General features: G+C 38.0%; 1 long non-coding RNA gene across 1 annotated transcript in view; it reads left to right on the top strand.

The window, feature by feature from the left end:
- The window catches only part of LOC309501244, a 55,956-nt gene extending 42,782 nt beyond the window's left edge, over positions 1-13,174 (top strand). Inside the window, exon 2 of the long non-coding RNA XR_014206809.1 lies at positions 12,283-13,174. This is a non-coding gene — a long non-coding RNA (uncharacterized lncRNA). The remainder of the gene's footprint in view (positions 1-12,282) is intronic.
- Positions 13,175-15,098: the final 1,924 nt, after the last annotated feature.

Genomic DNA, 15,098 nt, shown 5'->3' with positions numbered 1-15,098 from the left:
TTCATGTAATCTCTTTTTTTTTTTTTTGCTTGTGTGCCATTGGTGCGTGTCAATGCAAGCACACGTTGCTGTTTGTCAAGTTTTTCTTGCTCTGTGACCTTTGACTTAGGGTTTTCAGGCTATATTTTCTGTTAATAAAGACCACATTGCTAGAACGGCCCGGGTCCTGCAGATTTGCCTTGTACAACATTAGGAGGATCAGGCCCTTCCTATCAGAGCATGCTACACAACTCCTTGTCCAAGCGCTTGTTCTATCCAGACTGAACTATTGGCCTTTATCTCATTTCCTGGTTTCGGAACGTTCGAAATCGCCAAGCGGTGTACTCGCACTTCCGGTGGTTACTTAGTAGGGCTGGGTATTGACACAAATTTCACAATTCGATTCGATTTCGATTCACAAGCTTGCAATTCGATTCGATTTCGATTCAATATTGATTATTTTGGATATCAGGTACAACACATGCCAAATTTTCTCAAGGAAAACAAATCTCTTAACTAATGCTGTAAACTATGGGAGTCAGTGGTAGCCTATAGGCTTCGTTAGCCTACTAGGTAAAAATTAACTTATTTGTATACAAACACTTAAATTACACTTTTATTTATTTTTATAATAATAAAGTTATGTGAAATATAAACATTTAAATGGTGGCTGTCATAAAAACCTGCCAGATTTATTCAAACATGCATTACAAATTTAAGAACATTAAAAATTATAATGAATATGTAATATGGTGCATATATTTAGCAAAATGCTCCTCTCTAGAGTTAATTTTTCTTGCTGACTCTTTCTTGCTGATCTTTGGATATGGTTTTTCTGAGGTCTTTACAAGCTGTTTTACTGACGTCTTTCCACGGTTGAAACACTGATTGAGTGATTCCTTGTCACATGATACGGATTTCGATAAGTTGTACTCTACCTTTTAACACACTTTCAGATGCTCATTCATGTTTATTTCGCACGGTAACTGGTGTTATCAAGGCGGAAGAGAAGATCATGTGCTTCTCTAGAGCTGAGCCTGAGCCAGAGCGATCTCACGCCACAGCGACAAAACGGTATTTATGTTTTTGAATTTCGTAAGAAAAAGGACGTAATTTGAAATCTGAGACTTTGTTTCATATCAAAAGTAACAAAGCTCAAATATTATTGCGATGTATTGGATGGGACGTGCGCTACAATGTTCCATACATTCATCAACTGAAAACAGGATGACTAATCGATTCTTGGGATTTAAGAATCGATATCGGTTCGTAAAAATGAGAATCGATTAAAATCGAGAAATCGATATGTTTTTACCCAGCCCTACTACTTAGTTACACCTTTAGATGAAAAGTAGGTCAGTAAACTTAAATAAAATCGCGATATAGACCAGTGTCTGTCAATATTAAACCGCATAAAGACTATTTAAATAGGGATCATGTATGTTCTGCGCGTCTCTGTGAATGAATGGCACAGACGCGCTGTTTCATTTACCACACACACACACACACACACACACACACACACACTGAGGCACGCATGACGCTCGCGATATTTTCAGCCTATATGAGGACATTAATGCACTTCATCAACACAGCCGCTCTGAGAGTCACGTCAGCAGCATTTTAGCTTAATTTGAGAAAAACACATAAAACACAGAGAGACTCAAAGGTCTACACGGCAACCCGTCAAAATAAAAGTTTGGTTTTAGCTTTTGAAGAAAGTTTTGCTGAAATCATTACATTTTAAATAATTGGTTATAACAATTTAATCAAACCATTCAAATGGAATCAAGAAATCAAAAAAAAAAAAAAACTTTTGGGAGATGCGAGAGCGAAGTAGTCCAGTGATGATTAACAGGCAGCCATGGTGAACGCAGTAACCGGAAGACGCAGTACACTGTTTCAGCAATTTTTCGCGACTACTTCCGGCGTTCTATTGTGATGCTATAAAGGCCAATTGTAAAGCTCTCCTGGCTGGTCTTCCAGCTTGCTCTGTCAAACCTCTGCAACTGATCCAGATGCTGCAGCGAGAGTGTCTTAAACGAGCCGAAGAGAGCACAAGTCACTCCTCTCCTCACTAAATTGCACTGGTTGCCAGTTGCCGCTCGCATCAAATTCAAGTCACTGACGTTTGCCTACAGAACAACCACTGGCTCTGCTCCCTTTTACTTTACTTTACTCATTACTTCAGACTTATGTGCACCTGCGCTCTGCAAGCGAACGTCGTCTTGTGGTGCATCATCTCAAAGAGGCACAAAATCTCTTTCCCTGACCTTGACCTAGACTGTTCCCTGCCTAACTCAACCAGAGCTGCTGAGTCCGTAGCCATTTTCAAGAAACGTCTGAAGACGCGTATTTTTCGGCAGCGCTTGATCCAGTAATACAAAATCTTTCTCTTCTTTTATATTTATCGAACAAAAAACCAAAACAACAAAACATTTTTTTTTTACATGTACTGCATTAGATTAAACTGAGAAGGGTCATACAGGGTTCCCACGGGTCCTTGAAATCCTTGTGAATCTGAAAAGAATTAAATAAATTCAAGGCCCTGGAAAGTTTTTGAAAATGAACGTAATAGAGACAGTTCCTTGAAAGTGCTTGAATTTATTTTGTTAATTTAGTTTTCTGGAAAAAAAATGCCATATTATTCCCTCCGGTCCGCTAATGTGTTAATTCGCCAACACTTCGTGGCCTCTGCACACTAGCTTGCTTGATTTACGTTAGCCACGCGCATTTACGCGTTACGTTAAGTGTTTCCCGCGCGAGGTACTTTGTGTTTTACGTTGCCATGACGTTCACGTGCGCACAAAACAACTACGATGGAACCTCAACGTTTGTTGTTCGAAACTACAGATGTGTTCCCACATTAAGTCCTTGAATTTGAGGGTATTGGACCTGGAAAGTCCTTGAAAGGTCCTTGAATTTTAAGGGCGTTTTCACACCTGAAAGTCCACACCAAGGTCCGAACCAAAGTTCATGTTTTGATACATTGTATACATTCGGTTAGTTTTGGTTTGGTTTCACATTGCAATTATGCGAGCGCACTAAAGGACTTTACATGTGGGCTGCATCTTGACATTGATTGGTTTGTAAACAGACGTGCGTCTGACGTCAGCGTGTTGTCAAGTCGGCGGGTAACTTTGATAAGAATGAATGAACAGACGGATATCGTTGCCACTATACTTTTATTATTATGGCATTACTGCCTGTAGCACCAACTATACTCGAGGCTAGTCCAAATGAACGTCCTCGTTGTGCGAACATTTTATCGTCGCCGGCAGGACTTGTGTGTGTGTGAATCAGCTGGAAGAAACGCTGTGGGACAGATCTGCACATAAATATTCTTCTTCAGTTGTTTAGGCCAAGCGGGAACTACCAGAACTTCCTGTAAATGGTCTGAAAGTCCGAACCATACAGAAAATGCTTTCACACTAGAAACGAACCAAACCTTTGTTCAGTTTCATCCGGACCGAGACGACCTCTTTTCGTCGGACCAAATTTCGTCTGTTCAGTCCGGGCCGTGGTCCGGGGGAGCTTTCACACCTGTAATTTTGATCCGGACCAAACAAGGTAGGTGTAAAAGGCCCCTAAGTTAAGGGTTAGTTCACCCAAAAATGAAAATTCTGTCAGTAATTACTCACCCTCATGTTGTTCCAACCCCGTAAGACTTTCGTTCATCTTCGGAACACAAATTAAGATATTTTTGATGAAATCTGAGAGCTGTCTCACTCCTCCATAGGCTGCTATAGACGTTATAACTTGCTGGCCCAGAAAATGTATTAAAGACATTGTTAATATAGTCCAAGTGACTCCAGTGGCTCAATCTTAAGTTTATAAAGCGATGAGAATACTTTTTGTGCGCAAAAAAACCAACAAAAATAACAACTTTATTCCACTATTCCACACAGACGCGCTGCGCTATTACACTACGTGAAAAGACTCGAGCCCCAGAGAGAAGGAAATGAAAAGTGGAATAAAGTCGTTATTTTTGTTGGGTTTTTTTTGCGCACAAAAAATATTCTCGTCGCTTTATAAACTTAAGATTGAGCCACTGGAGTCACTTGGACTATATTAACAATGTCTTTAATACATTTTCTGGGCCAGCAAGTTATAGTGTCCATAAGCCTGTGGAGGAGTGAGACAGCTCTCAGATTTCATCAAAAATATCTTAATTTGTGTTCCGAAGATGAACAAAAGTCTTACGGGGTTGGAACAACATGAGGGCGAGTAATTACTGACAGAATTTTCATTTTTGGGTGAACTAACCCTTTAACCCTTGTGTGGTGTTCATATTTTTGTTATTCAGCCAGTGTTCGTGGGTCTGGTGGACCCGCTGCATTTTTGGGTTTGTAATTCAACATAATCAAACAATTTATGTTAAAATACTCAACAGATGTTTACTTCATCCCAATTACAAGCAATATAAACAGCATATATGGTTAATTCATATTCCTCTTTAGCTTTGTTAGATCACATTTAAGAATTGCAACCTTGTGCGGGAACAGCAGGGGTAGAAACAAAACTCACTTTTGGACTCACACTCTTTCACACTTACACACAATGGGTCTCATTCATGAAACATTCGTAAATATACGAGTAAATATGTGAGTGATTTGCGCGTAAACAGACCTTCCCGAAAACTCTTCTCCTGATTCACAAATACTTCGTAAACGTCAGATGTGATAGTGAAATGTGTGTGTGTGTGTTAGTGAATTCCAATCAGTCGTAAATGGGACGCGCGTGCACGCTCATTCTCAATTACCATAAATCCCGCCCATTAAATCCGACTGACAACTATATATGGGCATCATATTATGACACCAAACGAAGGATTTCAACATGTCTTCTCAAAAGCAAATGAAAAAGAGAAATTTCTCAGATGCAGATATCAGAAGTTCATTTAAAACGCCACATTTTATTTTCAAGCGTACATAGTGGCGTATCAGGTCCTAAAAAAAAGGAAGCTTGGCAGCATATATTACAGATGCAGTTAATGGAGTTTCATCTGTTAATCGAACAGTCCCAGAAGTGAAAAGAAAATGGTTCGACATGAAGCTTGACTGCAAAAAACGAATTGGTTCACTTCGAAAAAATCTCATAATAAAAGTAAAAAGAAAACTCACACACACTCACTTGGATATGTGGTTTACGGGGACTCTCCATAGGCGTAATGGTTTTTACTAATGTACAAACTGTATACTCTATCCCCCTACACTAACCCTACCCCTAAACCTACCAATCATAGAAAACTTTTGGCCTTTTTTGAATTTCAAAAAACACCATTTAGTATGTTTTTTTAAGCCGCTTGGTTTATGAGGACACAGATGTCCTAATAAACCATGTTTACGTTGTAATACCCATGTGATTATACACATTTGTGTCCTCATAAATCATATACAAGAACACACACATACACACACACAATAACAGCAAGCCCTGACAGGAGGAGGACAGAGTAAAGATAAACAGGAACTAAAATGTCCACACTTTTATTAGCCCCGGGTCCAGTGGACCCGAACATCCTGTGTGTAATATAAATGTGAAGGGAGGAGGGGGGGGTGTACAGTGTGTGGTCATTGTTCTGATATATGTTCTTCACAGAAAATGAGCCAAGGCCAATGAGTCTGAGGTTGAAAAATAATTAATCGTATCATTTTTCTTTTGATAAAAAATGAACACCATACAAGGGTTAACCAAGGTGTGGGAACCCTGGTCATAGCACTTAAAATATTGTTGTCCTACTGTTAGTTTAACTGCTTCTATTGTGTAAGTCGCTTTGGATAAAACGTGAATAAATGTAAATGTAATCTGCTTTGAAATGATTGATTTGTGCTTTAGAAAAAAAACTGACTTGACTTGAGATTTGTTTTTGACGTGACATGCATTGCACTTGGTTTGTAGTCGTGGAAAGCAGCATGTTGTCCCCCTCACCTCACAAGTCCTTCCACAGCAAAATAGCTTGAAACTTATGGCCGTTAACCAAAGATGCAGTCTTCCGGGAAGAGAAGAGAAAGTGTGAGACTCTGCAGGGCTCTTGAGAAGGTCCATGCAAGGTTATTGACTCGTACACTCCCTGAAACGCATCGGCTCTCAGCATAAAGAGTGTTAAGAGTCAGTTAATGCAAAGCAGATGGAAGACCTTCACGAAACATGAATGTCTGACTGTACGGCAGCACGGCGAACGCTCGTTCTGCAACCTGTCCGAAGTGTCTCGAGCAACTCCTGACTCAGAAGAGATCTGACTCTCGTAACATTCCAACCGCGTGATTCAGCACCTGGACGGAGAAAGAAAAGTGTGTTTGACAGTGAAGCATGTCTTTGCTGAGAGGATAGAAGGATAGTTTATTTAACTTGTTTGATGTTAAACTTGGAAAGAAGAGACTATTTTAACACGCAAAGACAACTATGAGTCATTTGTAGCTTGATTCTCTTGAACGCTCTAAGGGTGTGTGTTCACACTCTTGGTTAATTTGGTCCAGAAAAAGAAAAAGAAAAACACACAAAACATTTAGTCCTGGTCCACTTAGCGTTCACATTGGCATTTTAACACTGAACCTAAAGATACTGAACGTTACTGATACGTTCACAACCTGATTGGTCAGATTTTATTACGTATATTTCGCGACAGACCTTCCCGAACATCTAAAACGATGCTGTGTTCTGGGGTAAATGCGCTGGTTGTGTGTGTGTCGCTGCATATGATGGTATTCTGACCAGCTGAGAACTTGTGAAGAGCTTATAAATGTGTAAAGGAGTCAAAACAGCGTCAGGAATCCCTCCGTCACACACACACACACACACACACACACACACACACACACACACACACACACACACACACAGATCTGCTGTGAGGAGATGCGGTTCTGATGCCTGAACTGTGATGATGAGCAACATCTCGACTATGATGAGAAAAACAGGTGTGCTTGAGCATTCTGTCCTTTTAAGGGTCTCATCTTCCTGTTTTTGGTTCGTTTACATGTCTTTGGTCCGTGTTGCGTTCATATTTCATTCGAAGCGCATCAGAGTTTTTGGAAGTGAACCGAGACCCATCTTTTTGAAAAGCTTATCACCGTTGTGTACAGTTTACCTCCACACTTCAGTTTACATGGAGCTATTGGATCTGGTTTCAGGTTCAGCATTTAATGTTCACATATGTGACCCTGGATCACAAAACCAGTCACATGTCGCACGGGTATATTTGTGGCAATAGACAACAACACATTGTATGGGTCAAAATGATCGAATTTTCTTTTATGCCAAAAATCATTAGGATGTTAAGTAAAGATCATGTTCCATGAAGATATTTAGTAAATTTCCTATCGTAAATATATAAAACATTTATTTTTGTGAGTGAATGCTGCACAATCGTGAACATAAATGAAAAACTTTAAAGGAGATTTTCTCAATGTTTTGATTTTTTTGCACCCTCAGATTCCAGACTTTCTAATCTCGGCCAAATATTGTCCTATCATAACAAACCATACATCAATGGAAAGCTTATTTATTCAGCTTTCAAGTGATGTATAAATCTCAGTTTCCAAAAATTTACCAATGTGACTGGTTTTGTGGTCCAAATTGTGGACTCGTTTTCCGATCGGCCCACCGGGAAAAGTTCAGGTGCTTCCAATGGCCAGTCAGTCTACTCCACAGCCAATCACGGGCCCCATTCATGTGATGTTTTCAAAAGTACCGACTTCGATACCAAGTTGGTACTAAAAACCGAGCCTCCGTTCTGACGTACAACCCAGAAGCGCTGCGCTGTTACACTACGTGAACTCACTCAGAGGCCCACACAGAAGGAAATGAAGAGTTGATCAGGATCATCCGTGGAAAAAACTCAAGAAATACTTTTGAAAACAGTTAGTAGTTTTGTAATTCTGTTTGGTGAGTCTATTGTTGCAGAAATAACATACCTCACCTTTAACTGGAAATGTCCAGGTGTTGATGGCTGTGATTATAGAATACTCAATATTTCCAGTGTATTTAGGTGTCATAACATGCCATTTATTTGTGATGGTTGTATACTGAATCACAATGGCCACGTACACAAATGTGCAAGTGAGTAAATGATCATTCTGTGTGTTTATGGAATACAGGAGTCACTCCTGAGCTTGAACTCTTTGGCATCTCATGTATGTAAACATAAAGCATGAATGTTTAATCGGATTGGTTCAGCTGTTTTTGACCAAAATGACGTTAGCAACAGGAGACTTTATAATCACCCAATTATTAGTGAACCGCTGTGGATTTGTTCAATTCTGTTGTGCCAAAAATATTGTAATGTTTGCTTGTATTGTTTGCAGGGTTATAGTTAATTAAAACTGAACTCATTTTGGTTTAAATTGAGACAGACACATGAAAAAATGACAAAAACACATCAATTAAAAAACTTTAACTAATATGAAAATGGAAAACACGCAATGCTAATCAAATAACAGTTTGTCACAAAAAAAAAAGTTTCAAATGTATGCTTTCTTTAATTTCATTAAATTATCTCCGTTCCCACGTTTACTTACTCGAGTAAAAAAGAAAAAAAAAGAAAAAGTGGAACATTATGTAAGTGACCAGAACCCATTTCACTTTCTCTTTTTCAGATAAACGCACACCCATCATTATGTGTAAGTTGAAACACTTGCCCATTGTTGTATAGTTCTGTGGAAGCAGTTAAACTCTATCTTATGCTTTTGTGTTAAACAAAGCTGTTCAGCCTTTATCTGCATGGCTGCCTGTCTCACAAAACCCTTATGGTGAATTACTAAACAGATGTACTGAACCAAGACCATGGGATGCATTTCAGACTGAAGGGCTCTTCACTGGAACCCCAAAACAGGGTGATTGTTGAGATGACAGATTTTCTTGTGTAATGATAGCGGGAAATCCTCAGCAAATGGTATTCAGGCCAGCGATTACATATTTTTTTTTTTTCTGTTTACTTAACAAACTATAGCTAAGTCTTTGAACACACTTTTTAGTGTTTTGCTGATTTTTAGTGATGTATGAAGTCAGTTCTCCTGAAGTTCACAGGTGTAGAGAATCACATTAAAGGGATATTTCACCACTGGAAAGATGAATGTGTATTTAAATTGGGTCATTTATGAAATTATTTTAGAAGTTGGTGCCGTCTAGCCTGAGAAACGCCAGAAAATGTATTTTTGGCTCATGTGGATGAAAGACTACAACTCCCAGAATGCACTTGCTTCGCTGCCCTACGAAGACACTCCCAAGCCACGCCTACCGGTTACAGAGGACAGTATCGGGAGAAATTATACAACTAGGCAACTAGTCGACTGGAAACTGAAAAGACGGTGTTTTATCGTGAGATCCCCCTATGGGCGGGTTGAAGACATGCGGGACGAGCTCCTCCTACTGGCTGTAGTCTCTCGCCTCTGGACAAAAGAGCCTCTGATGACGATAAATGATGATTTTTTGCGTCATCTGAGGTTTTTTTCCAGACACACAATACATAAATCCCTTGTCTCAGGGGGACATGAGGGAGGGAAGCACGGTCACTCCAAAATACTACCGGGTTTCTACTGATACAAAGCTTAACGCTAATCGATGAAGTAACAATGTCCACTAACCATAATCACACACAATACTGACTGTCTTTATCTCCAACACTACATCTATTGGTTTAGCATAGACACACTTCTTTTCATGAAATGTTTTGTTGAATTTTTTTTCTTCTTTATTTACAATAAATGATGCATGTTGATATTTTATCTAATGTAATTACATTTGCATACTTTTTTTGCGTTGCTTAATAAATTGTCTAAGTATTATTTATTTTTTCAAATGTGGCTTAAGTGTTTAAATATTTACATTTGCTCACCATTTAACTGAGCAAAAATACAGTAAAAACTATTGTTAAGCATTATTGCTATTTAAAATAACTGTTTAAATATGTTATAATGTAGTTTATTTCTGTGATTTTTAGCTGAATTTTGTCACATCCACATTTTTGCTGCTTCATATTTTTGTGGAAACCCAGGTTTTTTTTTTGTTTTTGTTTTTTACAAATAGAAAGTTTACTAATTTATTGTAGTATTATAAACGTCTTTACTGTCAACTTTTGATCAAGTTAATGCATCCTTGCTGAATTAAAAGAATTCATTTATTTAAAAACAACCTTGGCTCTGAAACGTCCATTACCGGGAAGCCGTCTGTCAGCTGTAGCTCAAGTATCTCTGACGGTTTACATCGATTTCATCAGCCGTTCAGAGCTAGGAAAACTAGTTAACTCCAACTCAGATGAGGCAAAATTAGTGCTCTTTCTAAATCTGCACGGCTGGCAGAGCTTAATCTGTTATAGAGGCTTTAATTAGCTGGCAAACTTCTCATTAGAGCTTTATCAGGTAATGCGGGTGAGATCAGGAGCAAACGCTGCTATTAACACACATTGATTACACAAGACGTCTGGTTAACTTTATGCTGTAACTAAACTATTCGACAGGCAAACGGCATCTTTCTACAGTACAATGCCCATCATTCAAAAAGTTGTGTATTTTGAGAAAATCAACATTTTGTAAGCCAATCGAAATATTTTTAGTCTATGAAATGTTTTGTTGAAAAGAGCATTTGTGCATCTTTACAGTAAATGGCACTTGATTTAATATTGTATATTGTATTTGAAGTGTTCAGATGCAAAAGCCATCTGAAATTTTCTTCTAGAATGATCATTTTCATAAAGCTTGTATATTTAAGTTAAGTAATTTCACCTAAATGACAATTAATAGGTCATTTGCATCGCCATTTAAGTGAAATTATTGAACATAAATGTACGGGCTTGATAAAAATGATCATTCTAGAAGAAAATTTCAGATGGCACTTATATATACTTTTTTCAGTGTGGCTTAACACTAGAACTGCCATGGCGGTCATTTTGACCGTTTTGAATTTTATATCAGCAATAACTTTGTTGAAAAAAATAAATACAATCCTGCTGGTACCTGACTTTTCCTAAAAGTGTCTGTATTTTCATTTAAAATGTTTTTCATATAAATTACACAAGGCAAAAAAAAAACAAATGAACATATTTACCTATTTCGGCCATAGATGGTCATATTGACCGCACGGAATTTCGCGGTATTATTATAGGCTATACACAACAATAAAATGTGGTAAAAAATACACTAAACATATTCAACAACAAATAATTTAAATGTAATGATATTCAGAACAGAACAAGAATGAAAAAATAACTATAAACAAGCCAAAATGAAATACTTTATAAGCGAAAGTGAAAGTAAGCGGCGTTAGGCTCACGTAACTCTCTAATTAGAATCAAAATGTTTCAAAATTTGCGATGTATTTGGATGGTAAACTATTCTTTATTATTGGCTTTGTACTTCACTCACGTTCCAATATCCACGGAAAAAATCATCCTCTTCAAATGCGCAAAATGGTACGAATTGTACTAGGCTACTGACAAACAGAGCAGTGGAATTTCTATAAGTTAGGTTGACTATCACTATTTTATTATTATATTTTATTATGGCTATAATGAACAGGCTGGAATGTCAAGATTACAATGCTGGAATATGGTGTGTGTGTGTGTGTGTGTGTCGGCGGGCGCGGGCGCGATCGAACAGAAACGTGAAAACTACTCCGTCATTTTGTTCAGGACATCTACGGATATTTTTTATTTATACATTTATAATTAAACTTGTTTAAATGTACAGTTTGGTGGTGTTTTGTTTTTAAAAGACATCCTTGTACAATAAATGCATTAATCTCTCAATTGGGTATTTATCATTAAAGATATAGAGTTTGGAATCTAGCGGTCAAAATGAACTAGTAGTTATGGAATTCTGGCACTTCTAGTGTTAAGTGTCTAAATATTTATACTTTCTCACCAAGAGAATTATGGTGAGAATCTCCATAATTGAATGGAGATTCAGTTCAATAAAATTAACACGAATCTCACCAAATCGACCATGGATTTGATATCCGATCAAAATACAGTTAAAAATATTGTGAAATATTAATAACTGTTTTATGTTATGTAAATATATATTTAAAATGTAATTTATTCCTGTGATGCAAAGCTGTATTTTCAGCATCATTACTCACAGGTCTTCAGTGTCACATGATCTTTCGCCATTTAAATGGAAATGTATATATTTTTATTTATATTTGATGTCACAGCTCAGGATAATCGCCAGTGAAGGTTTGGAGACACTACTAATAACTATGATGTAATTTTCCTGTGATGAGTCACATGAATCCACTCACAAAGACATTAAGTTATTGTTTTTTTCTGTTTCTCACATACTTTTCTGTTTTTGCTTCAATTCACAGTTTATCATGTTATGATTCATCCTGGTTTTGGTCCATGGCTCAGACCTCTTTACTGATGATTGTTTTTGAAATCCCTATGGAGAAAATGACTTCTGGTTCCAAAGTCACTGAAAAAGTGGCCAGTGACTGTCGCGCTCTGTTTCACGCACCACAATTTTATCATCGCAATGGATCGGAAAAGCGAGGTATTCTTTCTATTTGCCCTCAAGATTAAGCATGCCTTGATTTCATGAAGATTCCCTCCGGATTCTGCCCCTGTTGTTTGGATTTGATCAACGATTATAGTTGTCCTGAAATGAACCAATGATTTAAAGCAAAGTATGTGCATTAGAGTTGTGGTTTTTCATTCCAGCACCAGATTTTGAGTGCATTGTTTATTTGTTTCGTAGTATACAATCAGACGTTTGAATCGACTCCCTCTGCGCTGGCTCCCTTCCTGGCTGTTTCCCGTTGATATGCGAGATCTTTGAGTTTTGTTAGTGTAATGGGGGTACTTCAGATGTTGGACATATGTGACCCTGGATCACAAAACCAGTCACAAGTCGCACGGGTATATTTGTGGCAATAGCCAACAATACATTGTATGGGTCAAAATTATCGATTTTTCTTTTATGCCAAAAATCATTAGGATATTAAGGAAAGATCATGTTCCATGAAGATATTTCCTGACGTAAATATATAAAACATTTATTTTTGTGAGTGAATGCTGCACAATCATGAACATAAATGCACAACTTTAAAGGAGATTTTCTCAATGTTTGGATTTTTTTGCACCCTCAGATTCCAGATGTTCAATAGTTGTATCTCGGCCAAATATTGTCCTATCCTAACAAACCACACATCAATGGAAAGCTTATTTATTCAGCTTTCATGTGGTGTATAAATCTCAATTTGTTAAAATTGACCCATGTGACAGGTTTTGTGGTCCAGGGTCACGTATGTCCTGACCTGTTGCCGTGTCTTTCTCGGGTGTTGGCCTGTTAGTGTGAAGGTAATGCAAACATTAAATTCTCCTATTTGTTTTGCACAGAAGAAGAAGAAGAAAAAAAACAGCATATAGTTTTGTAATGAAATTAGAGCAGTTCAATTAAAAAAATTTTGTTTTTAATATATTTTAAAGCGGTAGAAAAAAGGTGGTCATAATGAATTAATAGTTAATATAATTATTTAATAATACTTGTAACTTGAAGAAAACTGGTTTAAGTGCCCCTATTATGCTTTTTTGAATATTGCTTTTCATGTAGTGTGTAATAAAGCTGTTTGTGAATGTGAAAGGTCTGCAAAGTTCATAACAAATAAAGTTAATGTCTTCTAAAAGAAAGAACTGATTCTGAACTGCTGAAACGAGTCATCACATCAGCAACTCCAGTCTCATTTTCTGTTACATACCTATGTAACAAATTTGCATAATGCCAGCCTATGTATCTGAGACTGCAAGAGTTTGGTTTGTGTTGTTCATGTCTGGAAGAAGCTGTTTTCAGCACTGCAAATCCACTTCTAAAGGATGAGGACTCGTGGTGGAACTGATACGGGAGAACTGATGCCACTGTGTATCAAGCACTGAGGAAGATCTGAAATTCTGATATGGTAATGGGCGTTTAGTTTCCGATACGCGCTATAAGCGGTGGACTAATCTCAACAGACTGTTCAGTCTGACCAATCAGAATAGAGTAGACCAATCACAACGAGAGGCTGCTCAATGCATGACAAATGGGTGGGGTTTACATCTAGCTCCTCCTCTCTAGACTCCCCTCAGCAAGGAGGAGCCAATCAGAGCAGAGTAGACCAATCACAACAGACTGGGCTATCTGACCAATCAGAGCAGAGCAAACCAATCACAACAGACTGGGCCATCTGACCAATCAGAGCAGAGTAGACCAATCACAGCAGACTGGGCCATCTGACCAATCAGAGCAGAGTAGACCAATCACTACAGACTGGGCCATCTGACCAATCAGAGCAGAGTAGACCAATCAGAGCAGACTGGGCCATCTGACCAATCAGAGCAGAGTAGACCAATCACAGCAGACTGGGCCATCTGACCAATCAGAGTAGAGTAGACCAATCACAACAGACTGGGCCATCTGACCAATCAGAGCAGAGTAGACCAATCAGAGCAGACTGGGCATGTAAACCTACTGTAGGAGACGTTAAATCAAAATTAGGAACCTTTAAAATATCACTATAAGGGCTTTGTTTTATTTATTTTTATCTATTTACTTTTTCTTTCTCTCTTTTTGTGAAAGAGAGTTCAAATTGGTTTAGTGTGGGAACAAATTAATCCCAGTTAATTTGTTTCGCCGGGTTAAATTAAGATAAGTTTACAATATAGATTTGCTTTTAATTAGGGGGAAAACTTCCCTAAAAGTTCTTATGTGTTTCCAACACTTCAAATAAATCAACAAAAAAAGATTTCTCAGATCAGATTTTTCTTTTTATCATCCGCCAGTTTAATAAAACAATAGGACATTAATGGACACAAGCCATTCAGCGAAAGATATGAAGAAACGCCAGTGGAATCACATCCAGATGTGTGTGTTTGCAGAAGACTTTATTTAGCAGATTTTATTATGGGTGAAATCAGTCATTGCATCTGATGGGATTGCTCTTCCACACACTGAACTGTTGTCCAAGTATTTCTGATGTGTTGCAGACCAGGTCTAATGTGCAGAGCCACAGTGATGGATCATGAATCAGTGTCAGACCTGGATTGAGTTTATAACTCAAATACGGTTCTGTGTACCAGTGTCAGACAGCGAGGGCTTGATGAGATCCGCACCCGTATTTAACTATATTCATGTTTTGGACTGTATCCT

Source organism: Leuciscus leuciscus (assembly GCF_965113295.1).
Source record: "Leuciscus leuciscus genome assembly, chromosome: 6".
Classification (NCBI taxonomy): Eukaryota; Metazoa; Chordata; class Actinopteri; order Cypriniformes; family Leuciscidae; genus Leuciscus; species Leuciscus leuciscus.
The sequence above is the reverse complement of the archived record's forward strand: the minus strand, read 5'-3'. Positions and strand labels throughout refer to the sequence as shown.